The 27,507-nt window shown below is 44.6% G+C and overlaps 1 long non-coding RNA gene across 2 annotated transcripts in view; it reads right to left on the reverse strand.

Annotated features, from left to right (window-relative positions):
- The window catches only part of LOC137156354 (uncharacterized), a 53,692-nt gene that overhangs the window by 17,921 nt on the left and 8,264 nt on the right, over nucleotides 1-27,507 (reverse strand). Inside the window, exon 1 of one of the 2 annotated variants that reach the window (XR_010920743.1) lies at nucleotides 4,257-4,465. The exons of the other annotated variant lie outside the window; for it this stretch is intronic. This is a non-coding gene — a long non-coding RNA (uncharacterized lncRNA). Of the gene's footprint in view, nucleotides 1-4,256; nucleotides 4,466-27,507 lie in introns of those variants that run through there. 2 annotated transcript variants of the gene reach the window in all.

Consider the following 27,507-nt stretch of genomic DNA (forward strand, 5'->3'; position numbering starts at 1 on the left):
GGTGGTGGTTGCCTCTGGGCCTGAGGTCTGGACTGCTGTCTGGAGGCCTGGGGGGTATACAACCCGAGGGACTTCAGGGTGGCCCGAGAGTCCTTGAGTGCGTGGAGTTTGTCGTCTGTCTTCTCAGAAAACAGACCCAGGCCATCAAACGGCAAGTCCTGAATGGCCTGCTGAACCTCTTGGGTGAGGCCAGAAGCCTGAAGCCACGAACAGCGGCGCATCACGACCGCCGAGGCCATCGCTCTACTGGCGGTGTCCGCCGCGTTGCTAGCCGACTGTAGCGCAGCGGTAGCCACCGCGGCCCCCTCCTGGAGGATAGTGGAGAAATCCGCCTCCTGGTCGGGGGGCAGCTGGGAGGCAAACCTCTGCATTGAGGCCCACAGGTTCTTATTGTACTTCCCAAACAGGGCCTGGTGGTTGGCTACTCTAAACTGCAGTGCCGCAGTAGAGTAGATTTTCCTCCCAAATAAATCCAGCTTATGACCCTCCTTATCCTTGGGAGTGCTACCTTGGTTCCCCTGACGGTCCCTCTGGTTGGCCGCATCGACCACGAGGGAGCTCGGCGCGGGGTGGTTATAGAGGAACTCAAATGGTTCCTTGGGAACATAATACTTCCGTTCCACCCCTTTGGAAGTGGAGGGCAGAGAGGAGGGGGTCTGCCAGAGCTTCCTTGCAATCTTCATGACATTGTCATGTACTGGCAAGGTCGCCCGTGAGGGCCCCACAGAGCTCGAGGGCCCAAAGAGGGGGTCCTCCTCCTCAGACATGAGCTTAAACTCCATGCCCAAGTTCTCAGCAGCCCTCTTTAGGAGGTCTTGATGGGCCCTGAAATCAAACAGGGGGCCCTTACGATCCCTGGCTGCTGCCTCATCTGGCGATGAGGAGGAAGAGAAAGGTAAGGGTGCAGTGGAGGGTCCCTCCCCTGGGTCCGAATCCTCCGAACCCTGTTCTTGAGCTTTAGGGGCGGGGGTACTGGGGGGGCCACCACCAATTGTAGTGACACCGAGCCCTGGGGCATAGGGGCATTCCAGGGCCCCCAATACGGCCACTGCCAAGGCCCCTGGGTCCACCCGGGGGCTTGCAGAGAAGGCTGATGCAGCCGCACGGCCTTCTTGTCGCCGGAGCCCCCCATATGTCGCTTATGTCGCCGACGCGTGGAGCGGTCCGACGAGGACGACGTGGACCGGTGCCGACGTCTGCGGTGCCGGCGATACGAGGAGGTCGGGGACGATGATGACGATGTAGCAGACCTGCCCCTGCGGCGAGAGGACTTGCGATGCCGCTTACCCCCTCGGGACCGAGAGCGGTGCCGACGATGGCGACGCTGAGGGGAGTCCAGTTGCCCCGATGTCGGTGCCGGGCCCATCGGTGCCGGGCCCATCGGAGTCTCTGGACCTTTCGAGACGACCGACGGTGACCTGGAGCGGTGCCGGGACGGGCTCCGCACCGAAGAGTGTGAGCCCGAATTCCGGTCCCTGCTGACGTTAGAGCTGGACCCAAGGCTCCGGCGACGGACTCGGGACCGCCCACGGTGCCGCGGTGCCGAGTCGCTCGACGACTGAGAGTCGGAGCTCGGAGGGGAGCCGACGCTCTCCACGCTCCGTGACCGTCTGGAAGGAGACTTGGATTGGGAACGTCTCCAACCACCGAGACCACCCAGCGCGGGTTTGCCTCGAGACGCGGGTCCCTTCTCCCTCGGCTGAGGGGGGGACAGAGGCATAGGCATGGCCATGAGGGCTCGTGCCGCGGTAAATGCCTCCGGCAACGACGGTCCTTGCGGGTGCACTCCCCCACCCCCAGGAGTCGGGGGAGGCAACCCGCGCGGAGACCCCAGTGCCGGAGTAGACTCTACAGCCCTTGGCTGGGGCGTCTCCGTACTCCCGCCGCCCTGTGAGGGCCGGGGGGAGACCTCCGCTGCGGCCAGGGGCCTCGGCCCCTTCGAGACCCGCTGCGGTGCCGAAAGCGGTGCCGGTGGGGGGGCGCTCCGCACCGACGACACACTCGGTGCCGACGGAGACCGGGACGGCTCAGAGGCTGGACGGAGCGCCGACTCCATAAGGATCGCCTTTAGCCTCGCGTCCCGCTCCTTTTGAGTGCGAGGCTTAAAGGACTTGCAGATTCTGCATTTGTCTCGACGGTGTTCTTCTCCAAGGCACCGGAGACAGCGGTCATGCGGGTCACTGATAGGAAAGGCTTTAGTGCACAAGACACAGTTCTTAAAGCCTGTGGAGCCCGGCATGACTCCCGTAGAAGGAACCCCGTCCGGGGTTCTAACTTAACACTATAACTACACTAAACTAACTCTATAACAACTATATAACAACAAACTTGAAACCAGTAAATAACTAGGGAATGAGCTACTTGCACGCAGCAAGAGGCGATAGTTCCAGCAACCGTCACAGGCGGAAAGAAGGAACTGGGGACCCGCGGAGCCAGCAGCGCCCTTTATACCGCGATATGAGCGCGGCACTCCAGGGGGCGCCTAGGCTGGCCATGCGGGGCTTGCTAGGGAAAAAAGTTCCGGGAATCTGTGCACGGGGCGCGCACACACCTACATTGGAATGCATATGAGCAATCACTCGAAGATAGAAGTACATTTAGTGAAATAAACTAACATTTCCTATAAATGAAGAATATCATGTCCTCCACTGTAGTAAAAAATTAACAGCACTTTGCATTTCTATAGAGTCTTCCATCAAAAGATCACAAAACACTTTATAAACATTTAAAAAATGAAGCCTTACAGCACTTCTGTGAGGCAGGGAAGTATTATCCTTATTTTATGGACAGAGCACCCTGAAGTACCACAAATTGAAGTGATTTGTTTAGGGTAACACACAAAGTTTATGACAGACCTAAGAATAGAACCCATATTTCCTGAGTCACATGCCTTAATCACACATCACCTTTCCCCATCCCCCTGTTTTTTAGGGGAGCGAAACCAAATAGGGTACTTGGAGAAAATGTTTCAGTTGGAGTCTTCAAATCAGTCAAACTCCTTGGTTCTAGATTCTCCCTCCCAAATTGCATAATCCCACCATTGCAGTCCAGTCTGTTTTCACAGTTATATATAGAATCATAGAGTTTGAAGGGACCTCAGGAGGTCATCTAGTGCAACCGCCTGCTCAAAGCAGGACTAACCTCAGCTAAATAATTCCAGTGAGGGTTTTGTCAAGCCGCAGCTTAAAAACCTCTAAAGATGGAGATTCCACCACCTCCCTAGGTAACCCATTCCAGTGCTTCACCACCCTTCTAGTGAGAAACTTATTCCTAATGTCCAACCTAGACTTCCCCCCCTGAAGCTTGAGACCATTGCTCCTTGTTCTGTCATCTGCCACCACCGAGAACAGCCTAGCCCCATCCTCCCTGGAACCTCCTTTCAGGTAGTTAAAGGCTGATATCAAATCCCCCCTCATTCTTCTCTTCTGTAGACTGAACAAGCCTAGTTCCTTCAGCCTCTCCTCATAAGTCTTGTGCTCCAGCCCCCTCATCATTTTTGTTGCCCTCTGCTGGACTCTCTCTAACTTCTCCACATCCTAGTTGTAGTGGGGGGCCCAAAACCGGACACAATACTCCAAAGGCGGCCTCTCCAATGCCGAATAGAGGGGAATGATCACTTCCCGTAATCTGCTGGCAATGCTACTACTAATGCAGCCCAATATGCTATTAGCCTTCTTGGCAACCAGGGCACACTGCTGACTCATATCCAGCTTCTTATCCACTGTTACCCCCAGGTCCTTTTCTGCAGAACTGCTGCCTAGCTCGTCGGTCCCCAGTCTGTAGCTGTGCATGGGATTCTTCCATCCTAGGTGCAGGACTCTGCACTTGTCCCTGCTGAACCTCATCAGATTTCTTTTGGCCCAATCCTCCAATTTGTTTAAGTCACTCTGTATCCTATCCCTGCCTTCCAGGGTATCTACCACTCCCCCCAGCTTAGTGTCATCTGCAAACTTGCTGAGGGTGCAATCTACCCCATCCTCCAGATCATTGATGAAGATGTTGAACAAAACCGGCCCCAGGATCGACCCCTGGGGCATTCCGCTTGTGACCGGCTGCCAGCTAGACATGGAGCCATTGATCACTACTCGTTGAGCCCTATGCTCTAGCCAGTTCTCTATCCATTTTATAGTCCATTCATCCAACCCATACTTCCTTAACTTACTGATAAGAATACTGTGAGAGACCATATCAAAAGCTTTGCTAAAGTCAAGGTATATCACATCCACCGCTTTCCCCACATCCACAGAGCCAGTCACCTCTTCATAGAAAGCAATCAGGTTGGTCAGGCATGACTTTCCCTTGGTGAATCCGTGTTGACTCTTCCTGATCATCTTCCTTTCTTCCAAGTGCCTTAAAATGGATTCCTTGAGGACCTGCTCTATGATTTTTCCAGGGATTGAAGTGAGGCTGACCGGTCTGTAGTTCCCCGGATCTTCTTTCCTCCCTTTCTTGAAGATGGGCACTATAATTGCTTTTTTCCAGTCATCAGGGACCTCCCCCAATTGCCACGAGCTTTCAAAGATAATAGCCAATGGTTCTGAAATCACATCAGCCAACTCTCTCAGCACCCTCGGGTGCATTGCATCCGGCCCCATGGACTTGTGTATGTCCAATCTTTTTAAATAGTCTTGGACCTGTTCCTTTAGCACTGCGGGATGTTCACCTCCTTCCCATTCTGTGCTGCCCAGTGCAGCAGTCTGGGAGCTGACCTTGTCTGTGAAGACAGAGGCAAAAAAGGCATTGAATACCTCAGCTTTCTCCAAATCCTCTGTCACTAGGTTGCCTCCCACATTCTGTAGGGGGCCCACACTTTCCCTAATCTTCCTCTTGTTGGTCACATACCTGTAGAAACCCTTCTTGTTCCCCTTCACGTCCCTTGCTAGCTGCAACTCTAATTGCACTTTGGCCTTCCTGATTTCATTCCTGCACATTCGAGCAGAATTTTTATAATCCTCCCTAATCATCTGACCAAGCTTCCACTTCTTGTAAGATTCTTTTTTGTGTTTAAATTCACCAAAGACTTCTTTGTTAAGCCAAGCTGGACGCCACAGGTGTTTAGTAACAAAATACCTACCCTCACTTGTCACATATTTTTTTAAAAAATAACCTGTTTACAAACCCAATTTTTTTTTAAGACACAATGTACCAATATTCATATCTAGAGTTAAGAGTTCTAAATTTCCTTGATTTTATTTGTTTTTAATAGTGTAAAATGTAGGAAAAAATATATGATCCCTCTTGACTAGTACAGTGATTTGATTAAAATTTGTTTTAAAAATATATTTACAAATTCATGCCACCAAAATTTACCATGACCAGGTTCTCCTGACCCCAATGGCAGGTTACTCTTAAAGGATACACTTCTGTTTCTTTGTGGCAAGTTAAACTTTTTACATTTGACTAATATGTTTCAAAATATAAATGACATGGATGTAACAATAGTATGGTAGTCAAGGCCAGTCATGTTAGGCTCTTTCCCTTCCTAATATACTGTTCCTGATAGATATAAATAGCAGACATAAGATCAAGGAAACTAAACAATTATTCTTAACAAAGAGGCTGAGTAATCTAGTGGACTGATCTGTAGAACTGGGATAATACCAGCCTCATAGGGCTGTTGTGAGGGTTGATTAGATAATATTTGTACAGTGTTCCAAACATGAAAAGCACTGTATGTGAGAAGTTACTGTTAATATTTGAGAGGAGATGTATCAATTTAAGTCCACAACCTTTTTCTAAGGTACTATGCAGGCCATCCCAGCTTTTTTCCAAACACTCCTTCAATGACCCCTGGCTGAGTGCACTCTCTCAGACTCAGTTGGCACAACTGCTGATTTGATGTCCAACTCTAAATACAGAAAAATCACCTGCTTGGTCTAAAGTCCAGTGCTCAGTTGATGTTTGGGCCCATAAATTCATCTAAAAGATAGGCAGTTATAGTTTGCATTTTGATGCCCTTGAAACTTCATGAGGCTACTTTCTCCAATTTCTGCCTGGAATCTTCCTACATAACTCTAATTAGTTAGTGATAGAATGCATGATCTTGTGCTTTTTGTATTTTGCATCTTTCAATAATTATTTGGCCCAGAGACCTTTAAAACAAACATTCTCCTAGGTGCTTTCACCTCACTGAGGCTCTCCAGGAACTATGAGACATATGGAATATCATCTCCCTTCTTTAGAGCCCAACTCAAAATGCCTGCCTATAAGTTGCCTCCAAATGTCTTTCAACAGTTTTCCCAGTCATCAGTTCATCTCTTCAGTCTCACATTCCCTTACTCTAATCAGACATGTACTTGGAGAGTTACCCTACTATGACAACTCTTGATGTCACCTCTAGATTATTTTAGGGCGGTAGAGACCATTTGTATCTACTCAAACAATTTGCATTGTTAAATGGCAGTGTTTCCTGTTGTCTTGTTTTAATCCTGTAAAATATTGCTAGAAGGTTTATCTTCTAGTTTTGGATTTAGACAAGATCCTCTTCCCTCGACTGTAAGACATGCTTATAATTTAAAAGCTATGTAGGTATATACAGTAGAAACTCAGAGTTAAGAACACTTCAGAAATGGAGGTTGTCTCTACTTCTGACTGATTGCGTATTTCTGGTTCCAAATGAAGTGTGTGGGTGACCGGTTAGTTCATAACTCTGGTGTTCGTAACTCTGAGTTTCTACTGTAAGTGGCCTAGCTATAGTTTTGAGAAATATTTATGTCAAAATTCCCTCCACAAAAATATAAATGACATCCCAAAAGGAATAAAATACTTCTGTTAAAAATGGGAAGATCTTGGTACACATTTCACTCCTGCATCTGTGCTGGCTTCTGAAGAGTAGGTCTTCGCAAAACACCCTTGCAGTGGCCAGTCCTCAGGAGAAAGAGGAAAAGCTGTAGAAGTTGAAAATGGCCATCTTCTTCCCTGCTAAGAAAAGTGCAGAAGTCAGCACTGCCCCCAGAAGTGGGTGGTGTGATTGGAGAGGTGATATTGTCAGGGTGTATGCTGATTCAGCATATTCTCAGAACAACCTCCAAAGGTAGTTTTTTTGTTTTTGTTTTTAATGGAACTTTAACCCCAGAAGCAGTACATCCTCAGTACCACCTGCCCTCTTTTAGGATGAATCCTTCCTTGGATGCACAGGCATAGAGAGATGTAGTATATCTTTTGATAGCTAGGTTGAATCTAGCCCAGTGTTGAAGATCCTTCAGACTTTCTTGCAGCCTTACTTTTATAATAGCTATTACTTCCAGATGGAAGATTTCCCCCACCACCAAGTCTTATAAACAAGCAGCACATTCCGTTTTTTAAATGTATCTTCAGTACAGATGATAGCAAATAAAAGATCTTAACCTTTAGAAAATAAAAAGCATATTGTGCAGTCATTTCTGGATCTTGTTATTGCTGTATATATAGCTACATATTAATTTTGAGAGGTCACTGCCTAAACATGCAAACAGTTTCTTTTCTCATAAAATATTCAAACTCTATCCTGAGTCTCCACACTCTGTCTGATTTAAGTACTGTGAAAAATCCCATTACATAAATAAGTAATTTGAAAGTTTACTTAATACTGTATACCAGGCAAGATGTGTCATTTTATTCCCACATTTACCACTTCACAGGAAATAGCATCACATTGTATTTCTCTCATCATGAACTGTTAGCAAATTTTATTACCAGTGAAAAAATTTCCAAAGTTCCCTTAACATGAAATCTGTATCCTCCCCCAAACCCCCCCCCTCCCCAGCACATATACAAACACTTAGACTTTGGTCTGTATTCCCCCTTCTGTTGTGTTCCTTTTACATCATGCTGGCAGTATAAAGAGGCCATAAAGCCAGTGGAAAATCATTCACAGAGAAGAATACCTGAATTCCCTGGATAGAACAGAATGGCTCTATGCCATGCTCCTTGAAGCCCCCTCTGTAGGAGGCATGCCCAGTGAGGGAAGGGATGTGCCTCAATCACTCTCTGTTCCACCTCTATTCTTGGCTGCGGAATAGTCCCTAGAGGTGATTGCAACAAGAATAAGCCTCAAGAATGGTCTAATTTACACTAGAGAGCTAAAAGTCACCTTTGCCTGCTGTACCCATCACTGCTGCACTGAGCGCATGATGAAAATAATACATCAGATTTTTCACAGTGCATGCTGATATGGGTTTAGATCTGCCATCAGCCAGAAATATAAGTTCATATTAAAATAATACAACATCATGATGCCACTGTCCCAACTCTTGTCAAGCTCTGCCTTTTGGACACTTATCAGGCTGCTGTATCTGGGTCCCACATGCTGGACCCATGTGCCTTAAAGTTTGTTTGAGCAATGTCCAGGCACTTCCTCTGGCTCTAGGCTTCTCAGGGCACAGATTCTCTTTCTAGCACTCCTTACTGAGAAATGAGACACCATGATCATCTGTCTAGGCCCTGAGACTGTTGCCAGCTTCCCTAGATTCTCTAGCTGCTTAATTAAGCACACACTTTCCCAGAGCTTCTCTGGTTTTCAGTTTGATTCTTCAGGAGAATCAGATAGTTAAAGCAAACAGACACGAGGTTTGCAAAAGGATTCTAACAATTACTTTAGACAGCACAAGAGATATACACATCTATACATCATTCCCTACCTTTGTTTCCACATCATTCAAGAGTTCTTTGGGGTTTGGTCAGATTCTTCTAAGGAGTTCAGGATCCTTTTCCTGCAGTTCATTACTTCTCCTCCAATTTACTGAGTCTGTGTCTGTCTGTCTCTCTGACCCTTGCAGTTGGTGGTGTCCTTAAGCTCCTAATTGGTACAGCAGTCAAGAGGTCCTCTCTGCTACAAAATCCTACCTCACTGTTCCTCTTTCATGCTTCAAGCTTCCTTTGTCTGTCTGACCAACCCAGTCTGTTTTTAAAGGGCTGCACTTGACACTTCATCTCTTTGTTCCCCTTCCTGGGGAAATTCCATTCCTTCAAACCCTAGGCCTCTGGAGAGAAGTAGGAAAAAATGGGTCACCAGGATTCAGTGATTCCTTTGTTCAGCCTGGGCAGGATCTACACAGGTCCTGATAGTCTTTTAATGACCAACCATTGCTAGCCCTGTTTCAATGCCCTTTGGAATTTCAGTCCAAGATAGAAGTAAAAAGACAGCAGAGAAGACACAGACCAGACTGATAATCAAAATGGAGTTTGTAGTTTGATATAGATACATAGAGAGGTCATAATAACAAATGGAATTCATAAGTTGTCCCTAGACAGATTCCCCAAATTGTGAGTCACACTATAACACCTGGCCTGCCCAAGCCCTACCTATTTTTCCCTCACTGGTTCTCTAATATATTGGGTTTTCTGTGCCCATATAACAGGAGGCAGCATTTGTCCTATGGGCACAAATGAGGTTAGATGTTGATTTCCTTTACATGAAACCCTGTTAGATTTTATCTCCCTGACCTCAGCCTGTCCCGCCTACAGTGACATAACATCTAATTTACCTACTACCAGATACATCAGGGGTGTCAAACATCCAGCCTGCAGGCTGGATACGGCTCACCAACCTTTTCGGTCCGGCCCCTGGCAGCAGCACGTGCTGATGCAAGATCTCGCGGCAGCATACTCTCTGGCGGCAGCACGCACTGCCGCAAGATCTCGCAGCATTGTGCGCTGCCGCCGGAGAGTACGACGCCATAAGATCTTGCGGTGTTGCGCGCTGCTGCCAGAGAGTACAACACCATGAGATCTCGTGGCATCGCGCACTACCACAAGATCTGTGTACTCTGGAGGCAGCACATGGAGTGTTGTGTGCACGAGACACAGTGCTCCAAAAGTGCCTATTATTTCGATTTATGGTATGTATGACCCATTTGAGGTACATTTAATTCAAATCTGGCCCGCCATAGCAAATGAGTTTGACACCTCCGAGATACATAGTATCTTTTGTATTATTGCAATCTCTAATGGATATTTGTATGATATTAAGTTTTTACTTTTAAAGATCTATTAGGAAGCCTAAAAATGTCTGAAACTGCACTCTGCAAACATTGTGTAAGCCAGGTCTGAGTGTCTCAGTGGCACTCTCCCTGCTCAGCAGCTGAAAGGGGGGCACTTTATTTGCATGGGCTTAGTATCTGCATGAGTACAATTAAATATTTAGCATAATTTACCTAGGTGCTGAGCATAATGGGAAATGGTTAGCAGGGCTGGTTTTGGGCTACAAACCACTTTTGTGTTAACTGCTGGGGTAATAAAATGTTGTCCATCAATTGTATGAACAGATGTCAGCAAAACTGTGCTTAGTCTGTTATGATAAAATCTGCACCCTAAACTAAACAGAGCTCCACAAGGGTGGCAGACAGATGTTTCAGCCTGGAAATGGGGGAGAGGGAGCAGTCTCCTATTGGGATGGCCCTGGCCCGTCCCCAGGCATGGAGTGACTCTCTCTTCCCGTTGTTAAAAGGTAAAATTAATGACTCATCTTGGAGTCTTTTGTTTCTTGAAAGCAGGGACATTGCCTGTATGTCAGCAGAAGGTTTACCCATGAGCTGAAATCACTAAGAGCTGAACCAGTAGAGGATCTAGGAAACCTTGCCTGACAACTAACAGAGCTGAGTGAGCACGAGGCAACTCTGGTGGGAGGCTGGCACAGTCGGTGCCAGCCTCGTGCGGTTGGTGGAGAGGCTGGCACAGGGGGAGCCAGGTGCGGTCGGTGCCAGCGGTCGGTGGGAAACAGGCGTGGTCGCTGCCAGTGGTCAGGGACTCAGCGAGGCCCGAAGGCAGTAGGAGACAACAGCTGAGGGGGTTTGGTCAAGCCTGTATCGGACAGGAACCGCATGGGGGGTGGAGCCACACCCAAGAGGTGGACATTGCAATTACAACGGTCAGTACAGGGGGAAAAAGGAAGTGAGAGGCGAAGGACACGCCCCGTATTCTGGGATGGGTTTGGCTCATTGAGTTCATGAACTCTGTTTGCACTGTTTTCCCAAACCAGTGCTGTTACCTCTCTTTTGCTATTAACAGGTTTCTTTCTACACTCAAACTCTGTGCTTGCGGAAAAAAAAAGTATTGCCCTTTGGCAGGCGCCCAGGGGATAGTGTGTAATTTCCCAGGTGACTGGGTGGGGGCTCGAGCGAGTTTGGTGTTGTATCATTGACAGGGACCCGTAGATATAGAACCCGGCCCTTGCTGCTGTCGACTTGGTCTGGCAGAAGGGTTAAATTTTTGGGGGCTCGTCCGGGATCTCTGGGTCAGTACCCCTCGCAAGCACATGTTGAGTGATCCATTAAATTGGGAAAACCATGCTGTTTAATTGGAGAAAAGTATAGTGGTATGATGGCTAATATGCCAGGTGGGTGGGGTCCTGACTGAGCAGCCCCAAGCTTGGGGGCTGCAGCCTCATTCGATGAGTGGGTCAAGGCCCTAGGGCAAGCATTGGAAAGGGTAGTGCTGTCCCATTGTATGTCAAGACCCTACTGTAAGTTAAGGCTCTTTGCTGGAGGTCCCATCCCAATACCTGTGGAGGAGGAGTTCGAACTCTGGTTGGAACACACCACTGAAGTGCTGCAGGAGTAGGCAGCACCAGAGGCAAAGAAGCAAAGATGTCTATTGGAGAGCCTCAAGAGCCACAGGGACCCAGCGTTAGACATGATTCGCACCCTGAAATCACTAATCCTGAAGCCAGTGTGAAGGACTGTCTAGAGGCCCTAAATCACACCTTTGGGAGCGCAGAGGGCTCGGAGGACATCTACTGTAAGTTCCTTAACACCAGACAGCAAAAGGGTGAGAAAGTTCATCCTATGTACAGAGGTTGGAAAAACCATTGCAGAGGGCTGTCCTGAGGAGAGCAGTGACTGCTGAGCAAATGGACCGGACCAGATTGGTTGGTCCAAATTGTGCAAGGGGTTTGGTCTCAGAGCACAATTCTGCCTCATCTACGTTTAAGAGGACAACTGGAAAATCCCCACAGTTTCTCCCAGCTGATAAAAAAGATCAGAGAGGAGGAAGAAAAAGTGGCCGCCAGTAAGCTGTGGGAAGCCCACCTAGCTAAACCAGACAGCACAGCACCCCTGCGGACAACAAGTGTGTCAATGGTAAGCAGCAGAGAGGAACTTGCCCAGCAAATGCAGGTCTTGACAAAAGAGTTAGCTGAGCTACGTAGTACCAGGGACCAAGCTAAGCCTGTCAGGCCTAGAGAGCCCCTGGCTGTGGTGAAGGAAAAGTCAGCAGTTAGAGCTGCCATCCCACCTGAGCGGAGAAAAAAGGGACCATCCTTCTGCTACCAGTATGGCCAAGATGGACACATTGCAGCTAAGTGTCGTAATAAAGAAAATCCCTCCTTGATGTATGAAAAACTGATGGACCATTGGGGAGGTTGAAGAAGCTTCCAGAGAAGCTTGCATAGGGAGTCACCCAGGCCCATGGGATTTGAAGATTCTCCTGAAAATGACTGTCCAGCTGGGATCCCACCAGGGCTAATAGGACCCCAAGCAGAGGTCACGGTGATGATTAAAGGGACCGAATGCAGGGCAGTACTTGACACTGGGTCTCAAGTGACTATTATATTTCAGTCATTCTACCAACAGAGACTTGCACACATACCTATACAGCCCCTGACAGGGTTTGACCTGTGTGGTCTTAGCATGGACAAATACCCCTACCAAGGGTATGTTATAGTGCATCTGGAATTTCCAGAGGAGGTTGCTGGGGTAAGGAAAATGGTGGACACTGCTGCCTTGATATGCCCTGACCCTAAAGGAATTTCCGAGGTGTCTGTGCTGATAGGGACTAACTCCAGTCTCTTCAAGGTACTCGCTGACTATTGCAGACAACGAGCTAGGGAAGAGTACATAAATACCCTGATGATCCATACGCTTTGTGCTAAAGCTTATAGGAAAATTGAAAGCACTAAGATGGAGATGTCTGAGCTACCTGTGGGAGCTCTGAAGTACGCAGATGAGACCCCCCTAGTAGTGCCTGCAAGGGGGGAGCAAGAAGTGCCTGTCGTAAGTACCTGGTTAAACGGCAGTAAGGGAACAATAGCAATGGTAAAGCAGCCAGCTGAAGAAGGACTCCCTGAAGGAGTGCTGGTCCCCAGTGGAATCATAACTCTACCCACTGAAGCCCAGGAAAAGGTGGTTATATTGATGACTAATGAAACAAGCCGTGATGTCATCGTGAAGCAAGGGCAAAAAATAGCAGACCTCTTTGAGCCCGAAACTATTGTAAGACCCCAAGGTGAGACCGGAGGTCCGCCAATAGATCCTGCAAGGTTTGACTTCAGAAACTCGCCATTGTCGGAAGAGTGAAAGGACTGCCTGAGGAGGAAGCTTTGTGAAAGATCCAGGGTATTCTCATTAGATGAGTGGGATGTCAGATGCGCCAAAGGAGTGGAACACAACATCAGGCTTCAAGACTTCCGACCATTCAGGGAAAGATATAGAAAAATTGCTATATCGGAAATGAAAAATGTGCGACACCATCTCCAGGAGCTGCTTGCAAATGGCATCATTACAGAGTCCCGCAGCCCATATGCCTCCCCTATTGTGGTGGTCCGTAAAAAAAGTGGAAAAATCCGGATGTGTATTGACTACCATACCTTAAACCGACGCACTGTAATTGACCAGTACACCATGCCTCGAATCCAAGATGCATTAGACCAGTGGTTCTTAACCTTTCCAAACTACTGTACCCCTGAAGCCTGAGTCCCACCCCCACGGGGCTGAGGCATGTAACTTAGTTTCATGGAGCCCCTGTGGCTCCAGGCAATTGCCTTTCTTGCCACCCCCAATACCAGCTCTGCACTTGCGACCCCTCTAAAACCCCAGGTTAAGAAACACTGCATTAGACTGTTTGCTGGGGAGCCAGTGGTTCTCAGTATTGGATCTTCAAAGTGGATACTACCAGATCCCTTTGCGAGAAAAAGATTTTAAAAAAAAAGATAGCCTTTATATATCCATTGGGCTTCTATCAATTTGAACTCATGCCCCAAGGGATCTCGGGGGCACCTGCCACATTTCAGCGTCTCATGGAGAGAGTTGTGGGAGACATGAATTTACTGCAAGTCTTAGTTTACCTGGATGACCTGATTGTGTTTGGGAGAACCTTGGAAGAGCATGAAAAAAGACTTCTAAAAGTGTTAGACAGGTTGAAGTCTTACGGACTGAAACTCTCAACTGACAAATGTCAATTCTGTAGCACCTCAGTAAAGTATGTGGGTCACATTGTGTCCCAGGAAGGTGTGAGTACTGATCCGGATAAAATAAAAGCACTCACTACTTGGCCGTGCCCAAGAAATTATAGAGAGCTCAAGACGTTTTTTGGGTTTAGTGGTTATTATCACAGGATCGTGAAGAATTACGCTGCCATTGTAAAGCCTCTGAATGATCTTACCAGGGGATGCCCATCCAGCAAGAACAAATCAAAGACCAAGAGTAAAAGGGGGGCCTCAAGGCCCCCTGTGCCGAGACTCTATGGTCCCTTAGAGCCTTTTGGATCACGATGGGATGAAAACTGTGACAGGGCCTTTCAAAAAATCACTAATTGCCTAACTCATGCTCCAGTCCTGGTCTTTGCTGACCCAGGCAAACCATTTATCCTACACACCGATGCTAGTTTGGAGGGTCTAGGAGCCGTACTACACCAGGAAGTTGAAGACACACGAAAACCTGTGGCCTTTAACAGCCAAGGGCTATCAGATAGTGAAACCCGCTACCCTGCCCATAAACTGAAATTTTTGGCTTTAAAATGGGCCATTACTAAAACATTTTGGGACACTTGTATGGTGCTCAATTTCAAGTATGGACAGACAACAACCCGTTGACTTATGTGTTAACAAGTGCTAAGTTGGATGCTACTGGGCAAAGATGGGTGGCCGCCTTGGCCAATTATGAGTTCAGCATTCAGTACCGATCAGGGAAAAGCGATGTGGATGTGGATGCATTGTCCCGGCGCCCCCAAGCATTAGACCATGCTGTGATCCCTGTGGATGAAGTAAAAGCTATTTGCAGTGGAAACTGTCAAGAGCCAAAGGACCGAAAGAGCTCTAATGGTTGTGTGGCAGAAACTTTGAGCCTGCCTCCTGAAAGTGTGCCACTTGCCTCAGTGAACTATATTGTGTTAGACCAATCCCCGCTGCCCATGCTCAGTGCTGCTAATTGGAAAAAAGCCCAGCTGCAAGATGTTGACATTTGCAACACACTGCGTGCCAAAAGGAATGGGCAAAACCCTGGCACAGTGATTCCAGCTACTCGAGTAGCTATTAAAAAAAATGGAGCAAACTAAAACTGATTCAGGGTGTGCTGAACTGGGTCACTACAGACCCTTTGCAAAAGCAAAGAACATAACTCGTGCTACCAAAAATGTTCAGAGCCCTGGCCATGAGGGTCCTGCATGATGACTTTGGGCATCTGGAAATGGAAAAAACCTTAGAGCTCATTCGTAGTAGGTTCTATTGGCCCCGGATGGCTAAGGATGTCTGCCAGAAATGTGAGACCTGTGCTTGGTGTGTTCAAAGAAAAACTCTGCCCACGAAAGCAGCATATTTAAAGAATATCACCAGCAGCAAACCATTGGAGCTGGTATGCATCGACTTCTTGTTTTTGAAAGAGGACAGAAAAAATATGGAAAACATCTTAGTGGTAACAGACCATTTTACGCGTTATGCACAGGCCTACCCCACACGTGACCAAAAGGCTACTACTGTTGCTCGAGTGTTATGGAAAAAATATTTTTCAGTGTATGGATTCCTGGCTCGGATACACTCCGATCAAGAACGAGACTTTGAGAGTCACCTTCTAAAAAAAGTACTGAGGATGGCCGGAATTAAAAAGTCCAGGACGACACCCTACCATCCACAAGGTGACCTTCAGCCAGAGCAGTTTAATCGAACTTTGTTGAATATGCTGGGGACTTTATGGCCAGAACAAAAGGCAACCTGGAGCCAGCATGTAGCATTTTTGGTGCATGTCTACAATGCCACAAAGAATGAGGCTACTGGCGTCACCCCTTATCTTTTAATGTTTGGACGAGAACCAAGATTACCCATAAACTTGTGTTTCGGTGTATCTCAGGATGAAGAAAGCTATAAAACACATCAGCAATATGTTTCACAACTAAAAAAAAAGCTGCACGATGCATACCGCTTAGCCACAGCTGCTGCCCGCAAGAACTCAGATAAAAACAAGCACGATATGACTCTAGGGTGCGGGCACAAGACCTTCAGCCAGGAAACAGAGTCCTGCTACATAACCTGAGGGTTGCTGGCAAACATAAGATAGCTAACCGGTGGAAAGCTGGGCGATCTGCCGGTTTACAAAATTAAACCTGAAGCAGGATCAGGACCAATGAAGACGGTACACAGAAACCTTTTGCTACCTGTGGAAAAGTTGGTAGGTGCCCCTAATGGACTGGACTATGACATGGGACTGGGGTGCAGCAAAGACACTGGACCGAATCCACCACCCAATCCGTGCCGTAGGTCCCCAGCGACTAACCGACCTCTACTAAGAGCATCTAAAAGTAAGTCTAAAAAAAAGAATATTCCCATAGTGTACCCCAGGGTGAAGACCAAATCCCACCCTCTATCAGAGGAGCCCAGCCAGAGCTCCAATTCGTCAGCTCTGAACCCCATGGCAAAAGCATTTAGGCCTGTTGTTGATGCACCCACATTGACAGCAAAACCAGGTGGGGATAATAAGCTTGTTCCCCCAACATTCTCAGAGCCTGAGCCAGCACAACAGACCAGTAATAACATGGCTAGGCTGTTGGACTGTGGGGGGACACAGGTGGGAGGTGTCCCTGACGTCCTGAATCTGAGCAAAAAATGCAGGGGCCTGTGCTGGTACTCGAGAAACCCTCCGAGAAACCCTCACCACCCTTAGTCCAAAAAAAAGCTTCCCCAATCCCTAACAGACCCACGCTCAATAGGCGTAATAAAATTATAAGGCCAATCAACAGGTTAACATATAATGCACCTGAAGTAAATAGTAAGAAAGTATTGCCCTTTGGCAGGCGCCCAGGGGATAGTGTGTAATTTCCCAGGTGACTGGGTGGGGGCTCAAGCGAGTTTGGTGGTGTATCATTGACAGGGACCCCTAGATATAAAACCCGGCCCTTGCTGCTGCCGACTCGGTCTGGCGGAAGGGTTACAATTGCAAAATTAGAATGGAGAAAAACAAGACTGTCAAGGTTGCAATTTCTAGGACAGGATTATTTATCACTGAGCGGATAGTTTTCTGATCTCTCTCTCTCTCTCTATCTCTCTAACCCAGTACAAAGATAAACTAGACAGACCTTGAATACCAAGTCACAGATACAATTGTAATTGGCTTATTGGCTACACAGTACCTGATGTTATCAAATTAAATGTCCAGCGATTTTTAAATACTAAATATGGATATATGTATACTAAGCTGATTAAAGACATTACCTCTTACCAATACTTGATATCAATTCATGTTATCTATTATGAATAATTATACAGTAAGTACAAAAACTCCCCTGGCCCAATCTTGTTTTATTAGGCAATAAAATAAACTGCTCTCCAGCAGATCCAAACTTTCTAGCTTATTTCTTAGTGTCAACAGGATGTTAAGTCATTTTGTGGAAAAGTGCAGACCTGCACTTTTACTTTTATTGTTATCATCTGGGACTTAAAAGTGATCTGCAAAAAAAAAAAAGAGTGTTTGTGCATACATTCATTATGATGTATACAGAAAAAACTAAAAAGCTGTTTGTTTTTAATTAATACTTTCTGCCTTCTGCCCCCTTTTAAAAACATCTTAGAAATATCAAGTCTCATCTTCCCTGTTTATGCTGGCAGATTCCTTGAAGCACAAAGAACTGGGATGAGAACTTCCTCAACACTCAGTTGAATCTATGAAAGAAGATCACTGCTCCCAAGTTTTTAATCAGGTGTAAAACCATTAAGACACAGAGTTTAAAAGTCTTGTTAAAAATTCTTTCCCCTTTCATATGTTCAGGTCTCAGCCTCCCATCTCTCATAATTCTGTTGTTTCTCCTGTTATCCCAGGGGTCTCCCAACAATAGGTATTTAGCTAATAAGTACAATGTATTTCTAGTGTAAATAGGACAAACATGGGGAGGAAAAATCTCAAAGATTTCAGGTCCAGTCTATAAATCATAAAGCCAAAAAAGGGGCATGAGCATTTTTTTCTTTTGCAGATCACCTTTAAAATAAAGTAAAACAAAGTGGTTTTGTGGTTTTGTGTGGGTCAGGGTGTTTGCAAATGTATTGTAGTTTGAGTCAGGACTGCAGGATTTGGCTCTCTCTTAGGACTCGGAGCTGAATAAACTATTTTCATGTTTTATTATGCATTAGTTAGGATATATTTTATAATCAGAATTCAGGTGTGATGACCAAATGTTAGTTCTATATATAAACCAAATGTAGCACATCACTATTATTGTATACTTATAGTATACTTTTCCCAGAGAGCTTAATCAGGATCAGGGCCTGTTAGTCCGAGGCGGTAGTGTAGGCAGAGCTGATAGCACCACCTATGGTTAAAGATACCCAACACTTCCCATTTATAAGAATGTTTTCAGTTGTTTATAACTTTGCCAAAACTTAAACTGTAAAAAAATGGTTAAGCTATGGTTCTCAATGGTTCTCACAGCAAAATTTTAAACTAAAAGATGTAAAAGAGTGACATGTATTTTTCATAACTATCAACAAAACTGGAAAAATGTATTTTTCCTTATATTACAGCCCCTTTTCTATTCTTCTAAAACAATATCCTCATTACTTTTGATTCTATGGGAATTATGTGTACCGTGATACTCCACATGGGGGTCACCACATCAATTAATAGCACTCCAACTGAATACTACAGCAAAGAGAATTAGAGAACTTTATCTTCTGGCACTGCTAGTAATTTAGCCTTCCTGAGTGCAAATATTTAGAAAGCAGGCCATCTATATTTGCATTTACCATAGTTGCAAAATGACAGTCAGCAAAATGACATGATGCAACATGGTACCTTTCTAACAGTCTTTCCAAAGCTGAAACAAAGAAAGTAGGATAATAAATTCACCCCTGAATTATCCCAGCTCTAACTAGCATAAACCAGAGTACAGGGCCTGCTGTGAAGTCTGCAAAGCAAGAGGATACTATAGTACTGTCTAATAAAGGAGGGTGTCAATGTTCAGAGAAGGTGCATCCCTGCTAAAGCCTTGATTATATGGAGCCTCTGGTGGAAACTAAGACCATGGTCCTGCAAGTGGCTTTATGCATGTAAACCTCTGCACATATGTAGAGCCCTCTTTGACTGCAGGAGTTCACCTCAGATCAATTTGCAAAATCAGGATGTAAATCTGCCTCTCCAAATGGCAACCTAAGGAGGATGTGTGTAAAAACATTGCATGAGGGGCACGAGGAGGTACAATTTGGATCTCTTTGTCTAATCCAGCCCAAGGTGTGCAACAATACAGTGAAATACAGTATAGTCATGACAAAAAAAAGAGGAGGCAGATACTCCTCTCAGCTGCACTGGCACAAACAACCCAATTGATTTGAATTAGAATGGTATAAATGAGAGGTGAATTTAGCTCACTGTGACTGGGCATAAACCCTCACTGGCAGCAAAAGGGTTAAAGGAGCCTGAGAGTGATGTAATTTCACATCTTGTACCTGGAAAGGGTGTGGTCAGGTGAAGAGGATGGATTTAAAAGAGGAGAGAGGACCTCAACTAGGAGGAAGATTCTGGTCATGTCCGGTGGGAAGCAGCCTCAAGGAAAGCTGAAAAGCAGAAAGTGGGAGAAGGAGGAGTTGGAAGCCTGAATGGATGTAGAAACCTAGATGAGTGGCAACATGTCTGAACCCTGGAGTGAGGGAAGGGGTGTACCATCTTCTGGACAGCAGGGTTGTTTTGAGGCCCAGGGGGCGAGGGGTAGGAAAAACTACATGGGGTAGAGGTATGGCTGTGAGAGAGAGGTAGCTGCTGAGCTCAGCTGGGTTTAAGCTTTAGTTGTTTTCACATTTCTCTTGGATTTTGGTGAAAAGCTTTGCCCTGGAAGGTCCTGGATTCTGTAAAGTGATGTGGCTAGAGGGCTAGGACACTCCTCTGGGTAGAGAAGGCTAAAGGATCGGGGGAAACTGAAGCAAAGGTGCTGAAATGCTTTATCTAGCCAGGAGGTGTATGAGTGGGGGTGGCAACTTTGCTACACCCAGCATCTCTAATGACTAGAAAGAAAGTAAAAGGAAATGTGAAAGGACTACTTCATCCCCATTTTGAGCCTCATTACCAATAAATATCAAACATGTTAGTCTCCACTGACAATGAGCTGTGACAAGCTGAAATATTATAATTATTCCTGACCAGTAAATATTTGTCTAAAAATTGAACTGGGAATGTATAGGATGATCTAAAAGACTCAAATATAAAATAAGGTAACTGAAGAGGTTTTCCTCCCTACAAAATTAGTTTTATTCAGAACTGAGGCCTTGATTTTGCAATTAGCTCAGTGTAGGCAGATTCCTATGCCAATGTGGATTTCCTGGGGCTCTTCTAGGATGCCTGGGCCCATTTGTGTGAGGCTGTTTTCAGGATTGGGGCCTAAATCGGATTAAGTAAATCTATACTCACTGCTGAATAGTGAAAAGCTTCTTTTTTCCCTTTGGATGCTCATACCAGCAACTGCTCATGCTCTGTGTGCCTGAGAAAATCCCTACAAATGCCACCATGCTGACAGTAATGTTAGTACATTAGCAGACTGTAAAAATAAATTTAAAATCCCATGTGCTGTCACTGTAAAATAATATACAAGAGATTTGGATACTTAATCATCACTAAGTGCAGCATTACAGCAAGAAGCTTGCATCCTTCTGAACCTCAGCTTACATAGGGTTTCAAATGTTACAAGCTATCTGCAGCCTATGGTATTATGTTATCCTGTGGATGCCCAACAGGCTACAGATTCTGGCTCAGTGGGAGGATGACCTATTTTACAGACTGGTCAGCTTGCCATGGCAACCCAATACAAGTGAGTCACACAACGTAAGGCTGACCAGGAGGTAAAAAGTTCATGTAACTCTCCTCCTCCCTCTCTCATTCCTCACAGCACTTAACTCAATAGGATTTTAGTACATATTAGGCTCTAGTGAATCCTGCAGAGCTTGGCTTGTAATATGGATTCAGAAACAGAACCTTTCCGTTGATATTGTCCAGGCTGGACATGAGTCACTTCTTGCAGATTTGCTTGGAGGTTCCACAAACAACTTTCTTTTCTCTCTCCCCCAGGCTGCTGGCCCTTGCTCTCTAGTAAGCAACAGGACTCCTCTTTCTGAGCTTAAATGTCTTCAGGGAGCCAAAGGATGTCTGTTGGCATGGAGAGTGGGAGGCTGGCTGGTGGGGGAGAGCTTGCCAGATTTCCAGATGCATAAACAACATCTTACATTTTCACATCAGTGAGCATCTGCTGAGATTTGGGAAAGGAGCTAAGGGTCAGTTTGAGTGGATTTAAAGATTTATGCAAATACTTAGCTCAGCTGTAGGCCAATGTCCAAGATAATTAATTATTCAACAATATAAAGAAATACTTCAGTTCATAGAAATTTCAGATAATCTGAGTTGGAAATCTTGTTAGAATAAACTCCTCAAGTTCTGGTCCTGGCTGAAGGCAGGAAATGCAAAGATGGGCAAACAAAAAAGGACCTTTCCAATGACTTTTTTTGTACCTCCCAAAATTGTTCAATTCATTCTGAGGTTTAGGCAAAGATTGGAACTAGTCCTTTTCTCCAAGATCGTTGACAAATCCCTGCTCTTAGCCATCTAAATATACAATTAGAGGCATTGCTGCAAAACCAGGGTGTATCTGCATCAGAACATAGGGGCTTCTCAATTGTATCTTCTATGAACTAGTTGTCTGTCTATGGCCCATTTCCCCATGGCCTACTTTCACAATTTCTGCCTCCATACACCTCTCTTGTATATTTGTTAAAATACAATGCCAGTAACCTTTGCCCTTTGCTTTGGATGTGACCACACACATCTGTTGTTTATATACTTTTTTTTTTTTTTTTTTTCCAGAGTTGCCAAATTTTCTTTATTCATGTAGTGGGCTAAGTATTTTCCTCTTCTTCCCAGAATGGACCCATGGTCTTCACATGCCTCCTGCCCATGGTTTCCCATGTCTTTTACAACTATCCCTACCTCATCAATGAACAACAGCTGCATCAAGCTGCCTTCATTTTAAATGTTCATATAAACTGGGATGCAACAGACTCTGGGGTGCATCATATAGGAGAGCATATGATAATTCAAAAGGTAGGTGTCCAAGACTCAATAAAGAGGCAGATGTGGTCAGTTTCCCATACTCAGAAGAGAGGTCATTGCCAAAGCCCACAATTGTCTTGGTATGTAAGTTTGTATGTATTTCACTTTCCCACGGAGCATCAGGTGACCAATGCTGGAGGTAGGATTTGCTGAGCCAGTGACATGGTATGATAATTCTGTGTTCCTATGATGAGGGACTTGTCTGCACTCCAGAGTGGATGGAGCTGTAGAAAGTGAGCAAACATATAGCTAGGTGAAAGTCTTTCAACTTGCAATGAATTAAAAGAAACTGATGGGATAAAAGACAGGGTTCAGTTCCCAGGAAACTGAGTGATGTAATATTCTCCAGTGCCGTGTTAGTACCCTTCGGACTTGGCACATGGGAAGAACTGGATTCAGAACCGTGGGGCAGAGAATGGCATCAAATAATCTTATAAAAAATGCTCTCTGCACTTGTGCAGACATTGCAGGGAACTCATCTGAAAATGCATCTGCTGGGAGTATTCATGTATAAAATAGTGGTGCATCTTGGAGGTTCATAACAGTTTTTATCCTCATTTTATCCTCTTTTTTTCTTCAACTTTTTCTCTTCCTTTTTATTTCTCTCTGCTTGAATAAATATTTGTATCCCTTTTTCAATTTCTTTTGTCCTTTTTTCTTCCCCTTTCTCCTCATATAGCTTGTTCACTCTTCTGCTCCATTCTGCCCCTTACTCTCCCCAATTTTTATCATCCCTCTCCTGCTCATCTGTGACTGACAACAGATCCTGTGTATCTCTCCTCACTAATCAGATCCATCTTCCTCCTCCATGCTTCCTCCTCTCCTTGTTCCTGCCCATCCCCCTCATCCTTTCTCTTCTCCCTCACTATCAGTTTCCTTTCTAGCCGTGTGTTACTTCAGAATGTGTTAAAGCTTCTTTTTCATCTCCTCAGGGCCAGAGGGACTTAGTTTAATGCTCAAGGTAGATTACAGAAATAATTTCATTTTGGGGGAGGGGGGGTTCATATATCTTTATGCATGAAGTTTGGATCCTACTATTTTGTTCAGACATATTAGTACCTTATTCTGCTATACCCTGTAACATTAGAAGAATCCACTAATGACTTGTCCTGTGCTGGGAAAAGCATGGCTTATACAGTGAGAATGTTGCATCAATATAAAATCAAATATTAAAGTCATTTTCAAACTCCAAATTGCTTTCAATCCCCTGTCCACACAAATGTGACAACAGACTTATTTCCAAACTTCAGGGCCTGATTCTCATTTACATAATACCCTCTTATATTACTCTGATAGTGTAAAGGAGCATCAGGATTTGTAATTGTATTTGCCAGAGTACTGTGTAAAGGGACCTTACTGTAAATGAGAATCAGCTCCACAGTCTCTGGAACTTTCATTGTCAAATCTCCTGTAAATTAACATGAGAATCCTGGCATTATAACTTGCTGTGGGATATTTATAGACTTGGAAGGATTACTTTTTATTGGTCAAAGTTGGTAAATGTCAATTTCACCATACACACAAATGATGAAAGATTTTCCTGCTTGATAACATATTTAGAGTTTGATTTAAGAATATTTACTTTGTATATCTGACCTGTGATGTTGACAATTTGTGTTTGAATGATTAAAGATTTAACTTTATGAATTTCAATCTTTACTGTCTTTAAGTAATTTCTCGCCTCCACCCCCCATAATTTCCCATAACTGTGAAATTTGTAAATTGATTTTAAAATGTTTAAAAATAAACATCACTATCAGTCAAAATTGTTTTAAAAATGTATTTTGCAAAGCATAAATATGTCTGATGCTTCATTAAAAACATATGACTCACACAGGACAAAACTTCATAGCAAACTGCTCCTTGTAAAAAAGAAGGAAGCATTGGCAGATTTGTGACAACATATTGTAAAATTAAGCAGATATAAAACAGTCATGCACTCATTTAACTGTAAACCTAATTATGTATTAATATATCACTTGTTGAGTGCCTACATATTGTCAGTTACTGCAGTTTGACTGTGACTCACAGGCCAGTGACTGAACCATAGACTCCACTCAAGCTTGCAGTGGAATTCAGCTGCCTGAACTTCATCAAACATACTTGAGCTGCTCCTGGAAATGCTGGGGCTCAATCCTGGAATAATCAATGATTTGACTAAACTTTATAAAGCATCACTAAATGTTACCAAAGATTCATCAAATTGCCATATACTACTTTGAATTTGCTTTCCCTTTTTTTCCCTATTACCAAGATATTTATGTGCTCTAGTATTGGGGAGAGCGACACATCAGGAATTAAAGCCCTTGGGATGTGGGGTCTGCACTCAGAGAGAGTGTAGATTATAATAGTGAGTCACAGACAGCCCAGCAGAGCATGATGCTGTTCAGAGCTGAGTGTTTCCAGCAATTTTGCATGAAGATCAAGAACACAGGAGGGGCAGAGCTGGAAGTCAGAGAGGACTGTAAGAATGAATCTCTCTGGGCAGGAAAGCTGAGTCCAAAAGTCCCAAAATGTTGTTGGATCCAGGCCACACATAGCTTTAATTTACTGCTGGCAGAACACTTTTTGGTGGGTTCATCTATCGCACGACTTTTAAAAATTGAAACAGATGAGAGGCTTCCCCAGAACTTATGCAGCAGGGGATGTAAAATTTTGGGGGCATGTGAGATCACGTCGTCTTCTATTATTGCTGGAAGGAGCAAGAAGGTGGGATCTTGCACATACATAGTTTTGTATGTTATTCGGGGTATAAATTAGGTGAGACGCCTCAGGATGCCTCAAAGTGATGAGATCAGCTGCCCCAGTGTAAGGGTGACTGCTGGATCCTTTTGGCTCGAGGCCAGGGAGTAGTCCATCTGGTTGACACAGGAAAAGAAGATCTTGTACTAGAAGAGGAAAAAGCAAGCTGCGCTCTTGTACAGGAAACTCACCAGGGAGCCGCAGGACACCCTCCCTGCCACAGGGACAATTTTAGGCATAAATTCTACCTATAGCACTGTGACAAGAGATAGCTGGCAGAGCTGTTTCTCTCTTCATCACAATGCTGCATTGTTGGGAAGAAAAGTTTGGGTGCAGCGCAGCAGTGGGACCAGTGTGTGTGAAGACAAGCAGTCTACACAGTTTTTATTCTATATTAGATTACTCCACCAGTGCTGCTGTTAAGGCTACATATGGAGTCCCAGTCTCACCCTATTTTCACAAACTCATACTTTTTTAAACATTTTTCTAGTGGGGCTGAAACTAAATGTTTGGCTTGAGGGGAACTTTAGAACAGTTATAGTAATACTACATATGTTCTTCTACATTTGTGTTCCTCTCATTAAGGTTTTCACGTGCATGTGTGTTCTCTCTCTCATGTACTCAGTCTGTTTGTCTCTCTTCCCCTTTGGCCAAATATACATAAGGGTACCCCAGTCAGAGTTTAAATAGTTGTCTGTACAAATATTCTGTCTGGTCAAATATACTGTTATCTATTGTACACAATACAATTCCCTTACATGTATTTTCCTTTGTTTAATATTCAATACCTTTACCCCTCTCAAACTGTGGTTCATACTTTTCTCTCTTCCACACCTGTCCAACCCTGATAAAGTCAGGGGGTTGCATGGATTTAACCAGAAAAATTTGTCCCTGATGACTTTGGTCTCCAGCTATTACGATTTGCTCTGTTTACTTCAACCAAAATGATCCTTAACCAAAAGAGATTGACTGTATGGAATTCATCACAGATCAAAAATTGAGAATCAGCTGGCACCAGCAGCTCACAGTAGCACTGATAACTGACACTGCATGACCCAAAGCATTTCACTGACAGTATTTCAAGCACAGGGAAAATCACTGAAAAGTGATAAAAGGAACATAAAGGAAAAAGCTCTAATTCAGCTGGGACAAGATGTTATGCCATCACCAGCAACACTGCATTCTAATATCAAACGATGAATTCTCTTATTTCAGAATCAAAAGCCTTGGACACAGAGGTACTGAGCTAGCACTGAGAACTTAGAAAAAAAACAAGCAGGTTTGTTCCTTTTAACAGGAGCTCTCTAAGTTTGTGATCCTGGTGCCACCATAATTAAATCTCCAGTGCCCTAGAGTCCTGATCTGGCCAAAAATATTACAGGTTACTCAAGCTGTGCACACTGTAGTTGGGGCTTCTGTCCCCACGGAAGGCAGAAATTCCCTAAATAGGTTGGCTTCTATAGAAAGAATAGCTTCAGGTCTCTGTGACTGCAGATCTGTGGCTAAAGCAGACGTCATGTGAGTAAGATCCTCATTTCCCTCTCCACATAGTGATCGAGTCTTGGTGTCTTCAAACTCTCCTTCCATAACCGTGAAGCCCGCAGGAATTAATCGAACTCTACACTATAGAAATATTTCTGCATATCTGTGAGTGAGGCACTATTGTCTGCTTTTGATAAACATTACCTGAGAGTAGAGCCTGAGGTTCATAGAGGATCTTCATTTGTGTGGTGTTCATGGCCCCTGTTCTTCCCTGGCTGACCTTTGGATTGGAATTGTCATTCAGGTAACATCTCTGGACTACAGGCCTTCAAAAATTCTTCTCTAACATTTATGCAGGGCATCAGGAGTTTCCTAATCTCATTTCCAAGTGTTCAGTCAGAGCTAGCAATAAGGCTAGCTCAGTAAGGTGATAGAATGAAATGCCTAACAGAGCATTCTGTCTCACCACAAAAGGAAAGTCTAGATATTAGCCTTTAGATAGATGTTAGTTTCCACAGCTATAAGGCTCAAGAAGCCAATGACATTTTCATGAACTAGCAAACCAAGTAGCTACTTTCAGCACAATTCAGGCCTACAGTTACATGGTATGTATCTCTCACATCAGCATTCACAGGATAGTGAATGTATATTATATGTCCAGCTCCTAGAATGGAACAAAAAAAAAGTGTTAGCCTTAAGGAAACTTGCCTGCATGTCAGCACTACATTTGGCTCCCAAGGATTCCCAGTTAGTTAACAAGATCAGCAAAAGACGATGGAAATATGGAAGTAAACAAAAAAAGACCTTCTCTTATTGACCGCACAACTGAAATCAAAGATCTTAAAGGTGGGGCTCATGGACATCTTTTGAGTATAATATTTACACAGCACACTATCATAATGGTTACATTCTCCCTCTCCATTTCTTGTAATGCAAATTTATAAGATTGCAACTAATATTTATTCCACTACAGATTTTATGCTCTTCCATCAGACAAACATTGTTTTTTCAATAAGTCAAATGT

This window comes from Emydura macquarii, unplaced genomic scaffold (assembly GCF_026122565.2).
Source record: "Emydura macquarii macquarii isolate MOO-44397 ecotype Brisbane River unplaced genomic scaffold, CSIRO-AGI_Emac_v2 contig_1451, whole genome shotgun sequence".
In the NCBI taxonomy this organism is placed as follows: Eukaryota; Metazoa; Chordata; order Testudines; family Chelidae; genus Emydura; species Emydura macquarii.